The 10,348-nt window shown below is 44.8% G+C and overlaps 1 long non-coding RNA gene across 1 annotated transcript; it reads right to left on the bottom strand.

Annotated features, from left to right (window-relative positions):
- Positions 1-6,344: 6,344 nt before the first annotated feature.
- LOC146194076 (uncharacterized) lies at positions 6,345-8,860 on the bottom strand. The gene is made up of 5 exons (XR_014706507.1): positions 8,844-8,860; positions 8,535-8,678; positions 8,255-8,404; positions 7,981-8,114; positions 6,345-6,862 (listed from the first exon to the last, which is right to left on the bottom strand). It is a non-coding gene; the product is annotated as an uncharacterized LOC146194076 (long non-coding RNA).
- Positions 8,861-10,348: the final 1,488 nt, after the last annotated feature.

Genomic DNA, 10,348 nt, shown 5'->3' with positions numbered 1-10,348 from the left:
TCAGTCTTGCTTGCGGCTTTGTGGGACGCAGCTGCTTAAAATACGCTTGCAATAAATTCGGATTCAAGTGCAGAAGAGAGCGACGATTGTTTGCTCGAGAATTGGCGGTAATCCGGTGAGACGGTCGTCCCCAACGAGATTCGAACTGAGGATGTACGTACAGCCGTTTTCTTCACCTCCGTCGTAATGGTCCCAAAGCCATTGACGATGTACAATTCGCGTGCGTAATGCGAGCTCCCAATCCTGGTTCTAGTCAGCACAGAAATCTCTCTCGCTCTTTCTGGCCCTGCTTACGTTGGCCCGGCACCTAAATTTTTTTCCCGCCGCCAGATTCAGAAACCCAGGGGGCAGCACTCGCGGCGAACAGGCAGCGCCACGAGTGAGCGCCGGAACAGTTTGATAGGGAGACGCGCGGCCGCCTAGGCAGGGCGCGCGCTTGAAAAGGCGGCCTGCACAACGAAATGGTAGCAGTTTTAGCCAGCTCGAGCGACGTAGCGAAGCACAAACGATGCGAGAGCCACACGACACAAGACGCAGAGACAGAGACGAGCCCTGGCCGCCCGCTGGGCGTTTATCTCTAGGCTGGAAACACGCGAAACGGAAGACGACAGGAGAAGCGCGCGCAGTTGGAAAAGGCCGAGCAAAAAACGAAGGGGGTGGGAGGGTGGGGGCGTAAAAAACACGGTAAAAATGTAGAAAAATACAAAAAACATTTGTGCGAACGCCCCTCCTCCCAAGTGTGGTACAGCTTCACAAAGGCCAGCTAGAACGCCTCAAGCTGGGTTGGGTGAGAGAGAGAAAAAAAAAAGAAGCAATGCTGCGGGGAATCGAGCGTCCGAGAAGGGTGGAACGAGTATGGGAGAAGAATGGGAATGAATGAAGCCGTAGTCGAAGAAGAGAAAAAAAGCCTAAAAAAAAAGGGACAAGCCTGAAAACTCGAGAACGCGATTACCGGGGCCTGAAGATGCCGCAGGCACTGATATTACGCAGACGGATTTTGAAGAGCTTAAGGTGTTTTCTGGTGAGGCGGTTGCCACTCTTCTCGACGATAAAGGAAAGGATGGCAGATGGCACGCGGTCGCTGATACAGCGACACAGCTATGAGAATGGAAACTGCCTCACAGCACCGCACAAACGATCTACAGTTTCTAATACGCATTCATGTCTTCCTCTCTGTCACATGTCAGAATTGTACCATGCTTAATTTCCTTTTCGTTGAAAGAACGTCCTGCCTCATCCCGACTTGAATGCTAGTTTTCTTTCGTTTTTTTTTTTAACGATCATTAATGCCTCTTTAACGGTACTTTCAAGTCCTTGCCACAAAATTAAGTTTTGACAGGGGAAGGTAACAGGTGGCAGCCAGCCGCTCGACAACTTGTTTGGAGCAGGATGGCATGTAATGAATGCAAGATCTGTTCAGAGTGTCCACGAATAAGTAAAAAAAAAACATTCTTTTTACTTATTTTTTATTATAGTCTCGATTGAGCAGTATCGCATGAGAAACGTCTTATCATTCGAGGTTCAACAACTCAGTAGACATCGAAATGTCATTAGCACAACTAAATAAATAAAGCGTATGGAATGGCACCTCCTGAAACACATCTACAGAGGAGGGCGAAGTGGGCAGCGAAGGATGGCGAGGAAAAAAAAAAATATCAGGCTGGGGGACGGACAAAGAAAGCCGCCCAAGAGGAGAAGGAAAGTAGCGGCATAAGCGTGGAAGGAAAGGGTGGGGGAAGAAGAAAAGGAACAAGCTGAGAGGAGGAAAAAAATAATGAAAGCAAGCAAGCAAGCAAAAAAAAAAGTTGTCAAGGCAAATTCGCGAAACTAATGCGCAAGACATAGTAAATGCGCCATTTAAACACTCCATTCCTGTTGATTACTCTCTGCATTGTACTGGTGCTTATGCAAGCTATCGTAGACAGGGAAATATAGACCACAGGACAGCATAAATAAAAATTATGTAATGAACAACTGCGTCCACGAGCGCCGCCCACAGGCGCGCACGGCGGTCCCAGTAGCGCTGATGCCTATAGAGCTGCCCAATTTCTTTAAATATTATATTTTTTTGCGGGTTGAGAAAGGATGCTAATGCAGGTGAAGGTATTTCGTTGCAGAAGCTGACTCTTGGAATTTTTCAGAGTGTGCCATGCAAGTGATCGTTGCTACAACCACGCATCCATGTTCCAACGGCTGGCCTACCCCGAGGCGCATAAATGTTCAACCGTGGACGTATCAATGATCGAAGAGAGGACAGATTTTCACACTATTGGGCGCGAAATCGATAGCTGCCAATGCTCAGTGTTAGAGAAATTCTGCCTTGATCATGCGCAATTCAGTGTTCCGGCGGAGCGATTTTCCACGCTACACCGCTGTCATGCTAGAAAGCCTACCTAGGCGGCGTTTGACATTCAGCTGCTTTTTGTGGGCCCCGTAATTGAAAGCAACGCCTTCAGAAACGTGTTAAATGTTCAAAAATGTATTCTCTTCAACAGTTTCACTCCAGGCTGTCAAAGCAGGCGGACGTTGATAAAACAGTTGAGCACTCCAGTCTTTAGAAATCTGTAGAATCGCCTTCAGTTTGTAAAATTATTGGAATAGGTCACTTTCCGATCGCTGGGACATAGACGCTCATGACAGCGCTTTCACGTGAATAAGGACCACACCAGACCGAAAGCTTGTCTCATATAACATAGCTAACCAAGGTATACCTTACAGCATTGTGTTGATTTTTATGGTGCATAAGCGACTAATGCTGCCATGCACCAAGAACAAGGTTTAATGTATTTATTTCGTGTGTAATGACTAAAATGTTCTTTAGGATGTAGCTTGTTTAGGAGCATTTTAGGAAGCCAAAAATGCAGGAAATTTGCACTTCTCTCCTAGGATCATGCTGGGATGGAAAGGGATCTGTTGCAAAATTGTACAAAATGTTTCCTCTTATTTTCTCGACTCTGGCGCACGTGTAAGATATGGTTTATTGTTAGTTCGTCTCCACACTCCTTGCATATTGGTTTGTCCTCTTTCATAAGTATGAAGCTGTGTGTGAGGTGTGGGTATGTGTTTTGTGAAGATGACCTAAAATGGCCTCCATGTTGTGTTTTCGATTACTGCATGATTTCCATTCCTTAATGACAGGTTTGACAAGTATAGTTTGTAGTTTATTTCAATGTTTCAAAAATCCTGCCATTTCACTCTCACTTTTCTTTGTACAAGCTTCTTGGTATCTTCATGCAGCATATTCACCCTCTGTAATTTAGCATTGCGTCAAGGTAACCTGGTTATTTCTTTTCATCACCTTTCAAGACAGCTGTCCCGATTTCATAAAGTGTAGGGTTTCTGACTACAGGAACTCCTTGGAAGTCATAGAAATAAATGAGATCCACAATCATGAGCTATCTAGGGTATGCATATACATGTCCATCGCTCAGTGGAATGGTGTCAGTACGCTGTTAGAACAGGTCTTGTGGTAACAACAACCATTGTCTGAGGTGGTCCTTTAATGGGCATTGAAATGCTATGTAACTACAGGTACTGATAGAACTCTTGATCATGTTATGTGATGATGCGATCCTTGCATGTATATAGGTATACATTTCAGAATCTGCAATGCACCACTTAACCATTTACCACCAGTTTGGGTGAAAATGTATTTTTCATGCATGTTAACCAGTATTTAACAGATGACCCCTATGCACAAGCCAAAAGTGCCACGAGCCAAATGTCACGAGGCCACACAACATGGCAGGAGCTGTTAAGTCAAGCTTACAAAGTTATATTTGAAATATGTTCTCGGACGTTTCAGCTCCAATTAAGAAAGGTTGAGGCTTACAGAGGTCTATGCCAGGTAGTCTATCACCTAACAGGGCAGCCTATGACCGTATGCTAATCTGAGATAACAGAGACATGAATTAAGGAATTAGTAATTATGTTTGTAGCAAAGGGCATGTAAATTAAAGGGAATCCACAGTGGGATCTGCAGACAAGAACCATTAACGCTGGCACACCATACCCTTACAGGTGGAGATTAGGAGTCTCCCTAATTTTTTTTTTCTGCTCAAAGCTTGTCATTTCCTTTGTTCTTCCAGATGAGGAAGATGTGAAAATAATAGCATCGAAAATTCCAGAGACCATCGTTAACAAGAATGCTGATCCCAACAGCGTAAAAAGGAATTTCAGAAAAGATAGGTGTCTAGTAATGCTGGCAACAGTTGAAGCTAAGTGGAAAGGCATGAAATTGAAATGCAACATATGTAGAGATATGTTGCGAGACGACCAGTCTGTGGTGTGCGACATCTGTCTCCGTTAGTTTCATCAAGTGATTGGCCAAAGCAGATGGGGCTTGTGGTTTTGTGATAAGTGCACTGTAGTAGTATATTTGCAACCTTGCCCTTTAATAATTGGAGTGGAGTAAGTGCATTGTTTTGTTTTTGTAAGATGTTCATGGTTTCCATGCAAACATTATGAGAAATTTTTTCCTAGAGACTGTTTGCTGAAATGTGAATATAATGTGCAATAAAACTAGAGTTTTCTTGCTATTTACTTTTCCTTGCATACATTAGTTCTGTCAAGAAAACCACAGGCTAGAAGGAAATGTAATGGCATGCATTTTGATACTTGGCCCCGTTGTGCTGGCTCAGTAGTTAGAGTGCTTGACTGCTGAACCGAAAGATGCAGATTTGGTTCCAGTCACAGCAGGGGCATTTCAATAGAGGCGAAACAATAGGCCGTTATGCACCGTGCGGTTTCAGTGCATGTAAAAGAACCCCAGGTGGTCGAAATTATACCGGAGCCCTCAACTATTGTGTTCCTCATAGCCGTAGTTATTTTGGGATGCTAAACCAGATATATATCACATCATACTCTGAGTAAGATGCTATTCATGGTCAGTTAATCATACACTAAATGATCAATTTTTTTCTGCATGGTACAGCAGCTGTTGTACAATTTTACTTTAGACTTCATGAAGAATATCACACTGGCTCCATATGGACTTCTGTTGACCCTTGATATGCGTCACAATCACACACCCGAGTATGTATTTGTCTAAGGGCCCCTATGCATGCAAGGAGGGGACCGTTACTTTCCATTTGTCAGAACTGAAATGCACAATTCACATCATTTCTGTAATTCAACTGCCTGCTATTTGAACTGTCCAGCATTGATGCAAGTTTCAAAGAACTGCAATTAGCAAATTAATCCAAGCAGGAAACCATGCCAAGAACTGCTTCGGTTTCGTCTTTAACAACTGTTTGAGAACTAAAATTAGCCAAATGTTGCAAGACATAGATGAGAGGTGACAAAGTCTAAAAAACAATGCAGCCTACTTGTGGCATGTAGGGTTTCACATCCTAAAGTGACATATGTAGCTATGAAAAATAACGTACTGGAGAGCTCCAGACTAATTTGACTGCCCGTGCTTTGTACTTTGCGTTGACATCTTGCAGGAAACAGAAGCATTTGCATTTCACCTGCACCAAAGTGCGACTGCCACCACGGGCATTAAACATCACGACCTTGGGGCAAGTAGCCGAACGTGCCACTAAAATGTCGCAGCGTCTACGTACATGCTATACACGTCAACCTTTCTAGCATTAAAGCTGTCACATGCATGGCAGATATTCATGTTCAGCTTTGGACTGACAAGTTTAAAAGTGTACTATTTGTGTTTGTCTAGCATGAAAAACAAAGGAAACTAAGGAAAAACGAAAAAACAATGAGCATATGTTGAAAAACCACTAGTCATTAACACATAAAGCATATTCGTTCCTTTATTAATGATAAAGTGGCCTTCAACAATAGTACAAAGCCTGAACATTTTAGGAAGGTGCTGTGCCAGGCAGCTATTTTACAGAAACCTGAACCATTTCACCTGTAGTAATGCGCATCCCGGGGGTGTGGGCTGGGCACTTATTTTTCGGCCCACTCCAACATGCGAAGACTGCATCATGTGCACAGCCTCTACGCGCGCCATACTGGCCCTGGATATTCACAAGGCATTCGACACGATAAGCCATGACCATATCCTGACGACATTAGCCACCACGGGCTGCGGCACGCGCATATGGCAGTATGTTCGGGCCTTTCTTCAGGGCCGCACGGCACAACTTTACCTTGGGGATATTGCCTCCCAGCCTTTTCCCCTGCCTAACCGCGGAACACCTCAAGGGGCGGTCCTATCACCGCTACTTTTTAACGTTGCCCTAGCGCCATTAGCAAAGGCCCTTCCCAAGCAAAAAAATGTGTGTGGCAAAAGATAGGGCCGACCTTTCTCGCCGACCAAAAAGTGGCCGGCCGACCTTCGGCACCCGAATGAGGGCCGGCGTCGGGGATTGACACTGACCTAACGTCGGCCGATTTTCGGCAATCGACTACGGCCCGACCTTTTGGCCCGACGTGATCGACCACCTGCCGCACGTGGGCCTGCCGTCTGCCAGCGTTACTGAATGGTCGGCCGCTCGTCTGCCCTAGCATTTTGCTGACGAAAGACCGTACGTCGGCCGGTTGCTTCCCGACGCCGGTTAGTGGCCGGCATCGCCCCTCGTGCAGGTATCATGCCATGCATTTAATATATCGTGGCCCATGCATATATAACGGGGTAGCACATACAAATGCATCAAGAAAAGCAGTAGCTTTTCTGATGCCATGAAGAAACAAAAGCTGCAGTATTTGGTGAAAAATTTATTTGTCAACAGCGTTCAGAAAAAGCTCGCGATTTGCTTTTTAATAAGCGTGGATATATGACTGCGCGTGTGCCACATATGGAAGATGGGCTTGAGGCTTGGTCTCCTTCTTTTGGCAGCCTGTCGATCACTTGATATCTGCGACTGGTCGGATCTGCGGCAGGTTCCATCTTGGTCAGCTGTACGAAGACAAGTGTTTTAATTAAATATTTCCTTTTCGCCTAGACTTTTACATTGCAGGCAAATATAGGGTGAAAGGTAGAAAAAATAATGTCTGCTCACTGCCACCAACTGCACTATCACATCAATATATTTTATGCGCTTGACTTCATGCGACCCTACTGAAAACGCATTAGCGCAAAGCCGCAATACGTAATCAGGATCCGTGAATCCGCGAGAAAGGCGCGATCACTTCGTTTTGCTGGAGTCATGATGTTGCAATTTGAAACCGTAGCGCAGTCAAACCTTATCCTCCCGAAGCGCGTTCTTGAATGCTAATGCTGCAATTTAATAATTCTAGCAAAACCAAGTGTCCGCGCTTGTCATAGAGCGCGTATGAGGGATTCCAACGCGGCTGAACAAACAGTTTCCGCGATATTTACATGAAACCTACAATAAGTTTATTCCGTAGAATACAGCTTAATTTTCTCAAACTAGATGGAACTTTTACAGCAAAAGCGACCGGATATTTAACGATAAGTCATCTGATTTATTTTCGTTATTTAACAACCGAGCATTATTTTAAAAATTGTCTCATCAGCCAAGACGGCTATTTAGACAGCCCAACTCTTAGAAGCTTATAGAACCCGTTGTAAATTTTTAAAGCTTGAAACAGGTTAGCTGGACACCTTATGAGCATGTAAGCACCAGGAAATAATCCGCACGATGAAAATACAACTGCTTGCCCAGAAAGCAAGCGCACAGAGCAAAATCAATGTGAAACGGCTCAGATCTGTGTGCATCACATATATGATTCCAAAATCCACAAAATGAACGCACTGGCTCACTTACCTTGCCAGCATACCGCATCACTCAATCATAAAATTTTCATGTATAGACATCATTACAGCTGCAAAAAAATAATAATAATAATAAACACGGCATAAACCTTGTACTCAGTCCTGGCACGAGCTTGCTTGGCAGCAGCGATGATGCTTGTACAGCTTCTGATCGCTCCTATGGCGAGGGGTGCTGCAATATTTAATCAGTGATAGCATTTGACATTTAACTGGGTTGCATGCGTCCCATCGATGTGAGTCGGATAATCGAATTTTCCGAACAAAATCAGCGCTAATACCTGTCCGGCAAGTGCACCGCCATAAAGAAGTGAAAGGCCAGCGTTTTAGTGTAGAGGAGACCAAGGACTTCGGGCTTCGGCGAAACGAGCTTCCACTGTCGCAGCCAGTTTCCAGATCAGCTGATATCGCCTCCCTGCACGATCAGCGCAAGGCGCGCACACCAATTACAAAATATGCATTTACAGTAACAAGATGCGCATAAGTCTCAAAACAATACATAATTAGTTGCAGTTCATTATCGTATAGAAGAAAATCAGCGCTAATTTGACTTACCTGATGGGTATACATGTCAGTGCATGCACTTCGATATGAAGAAGTGAAAGACGGGCGTTTTGGGGCAGAGGAGGTCGGACCTCGGACTGCAGCGAAAAGAGCTAATTCCACCGCCACAGCATCGTTTCCAAGTCGGCTCAGCACGTCTTCCTGCGCAATCAGAGCTTATATAAAAAAAAAAAAAACGCACGTAGTAACAAGATGCGCATATATATACGCGCTCCAGAAACAGTTGCAGTATATTGTCGTATCGAGCAAAATATGTGCTAATTGGACTTACCTGATCGGTATAGTGAGTGTCCCTCCATGTTAAAAGGCGAGCATTTTGGGGCAGGAGATACCGAAGGACCCAGACTGCAAAATGAGCCAATTCTGCCACCGCAGCCAGCCGCAGCCTTGTTTCCAAACGGCTCAGCAAGTCTTCCTGCGCGATCAGCGCCCACACCAATTATATATATATATGAAGAAAGATGCAAGGAGTATATAACAAGACGAACATATGCTCCAAAACAATACATTATTATGTTCAGTATAATATCGAATCTAGCAAAAAGCTCCTCTGATCAAGACCGAAAGATCATGTACTTACGCATGTTTTGGTGAACTTCGCCACGAAGAATCTGTACAGAGCGGCTGCAATCATCAGCTGCATATATGGGCTGTTCTTTTCAAACGCTGACTGCACCAGGAGGTTGAGACAGATTGAATTTGCGCGAAATAAAAGCGGACAATAAGATTAGGCAGTACGCATCGCGCCCACACGGAGGCTGGCCGTCGACTGAGTGACGCCGCGCATCTTAGCTCGCGCGGGATGTGTTTTCCCGCCATTTGGACACGTGACCTCAAGAAGGGAGGAGGGGGGGGGGAGAGAAGCTGCAAAAAGCAGCGAGAATCTCCCTGTGTGCGGTGCATGCAATTCTTTTTTTTTTTTTTCGCCGCTATCTCTCTCTGCTTCGGCATTCCTGTCGCACCCCGCGGTAGGGTGCCTCGATGCCTTTCGCCTCCCCGTGGTTCTTTCCGCTTTGCCGCAGGGAAAAGAGATGGACCGATGGGGGGCAGCGGGTCCCGCGCAGCGAGAAGCAGTTTTCTTTCTTTTTCACGTACGCCCCCTCCCTCGTCGTTCAAGAAGCGTCGAGGTAGTTTCTTTTCTTTTCTTTTTTCTACGGCTTCTGTAGAGCCCTCGTCTTGATACCAGCGGCTGTAGTTCTTTGCATGAAAAAAATATGGCTTGGAGTGAATGTATGTAATGTTCTTTTAACCGAATATCTTCCACATAAACCAAGTGTGGGGCAGTAGAACACCTGCAGCTTCATTTAGCCAAAATAGCAAGACCTAGCTACGTATATAGTGTTCTGCAACTTTATCGGAACCGTCTTGGAAAATTTTCCAAGACAGTTAAGTTGCAGAACACTGTATATTATGAGTGCTTTTGCAGAGATTACATACTCCATGCGGATTTATACTTCCCAAAGCAGTATGTGGGTTATTTAAAGCCCCTCGGGCTGTCATACTAATCGCAAACCACATTTCCGTTTTCGCGTTTGGTTTCCATCATAATGCGGCTTCTGCAGCTCGACTAAAGCCCGTGACTTCGAGCTCAAGCTGGTAAATACCGATTGAACCACATAGTAACTGCTGCAAGTTTCTGACAAAAATATATTTTGTCCATTTGTTCTAGGGATGCATGAAAATCAGTAGAAGGTCGCAGGGCAAAGTGCACCGGATCCGGATGAAAGCTCATAAAAGCTCACCGCCTCTTTTCTTGACCCCGTACGAAATGTAAACTCACGGAGGCTGCGAAACGAATTTAAGGGCGTTTAGGATTAATAGGTTTCGAGGGCACTGGCAAAAGTAATTGACGGTTAACATATAAACCTTAAAGGCACGTGATCTCTTCGGTTTACCGTGGGTTTGCTTAGGGTTATGCTATAGGTTAACTTTATGATGAGGTTGTTTAAATTCAGAGGTTACCATTTAACCATAAAAAAAAATGGACAATTACATTCGTAGGTTCATAGCAGTTACCGCGCAAATCTTAGGCACTTAATACTAAGTATGCTTCAAACAGACAATCAGCGCCTATCAGTTCACAAA

This window comes from Amblyomma maculatum, chromosome 4 (assembly GCF_055883805.1).
Source record: "Amblyomma maculatum isolate TAMU_Amacu chromosome 4, ASM5588380v1, whole genome shotgun sequence".
Taxonomy (NCBI): Eukaryota; Metazoa; Arthropoda; class Arachnida; order Ixodida; family Ixodidae; genus Amblyomma; species Amblyomma maculatum.
Note: the sequence above shows the minus strand (reverse complement) of the source record. Positions and strands in the feature narration are given on the sequence as shown.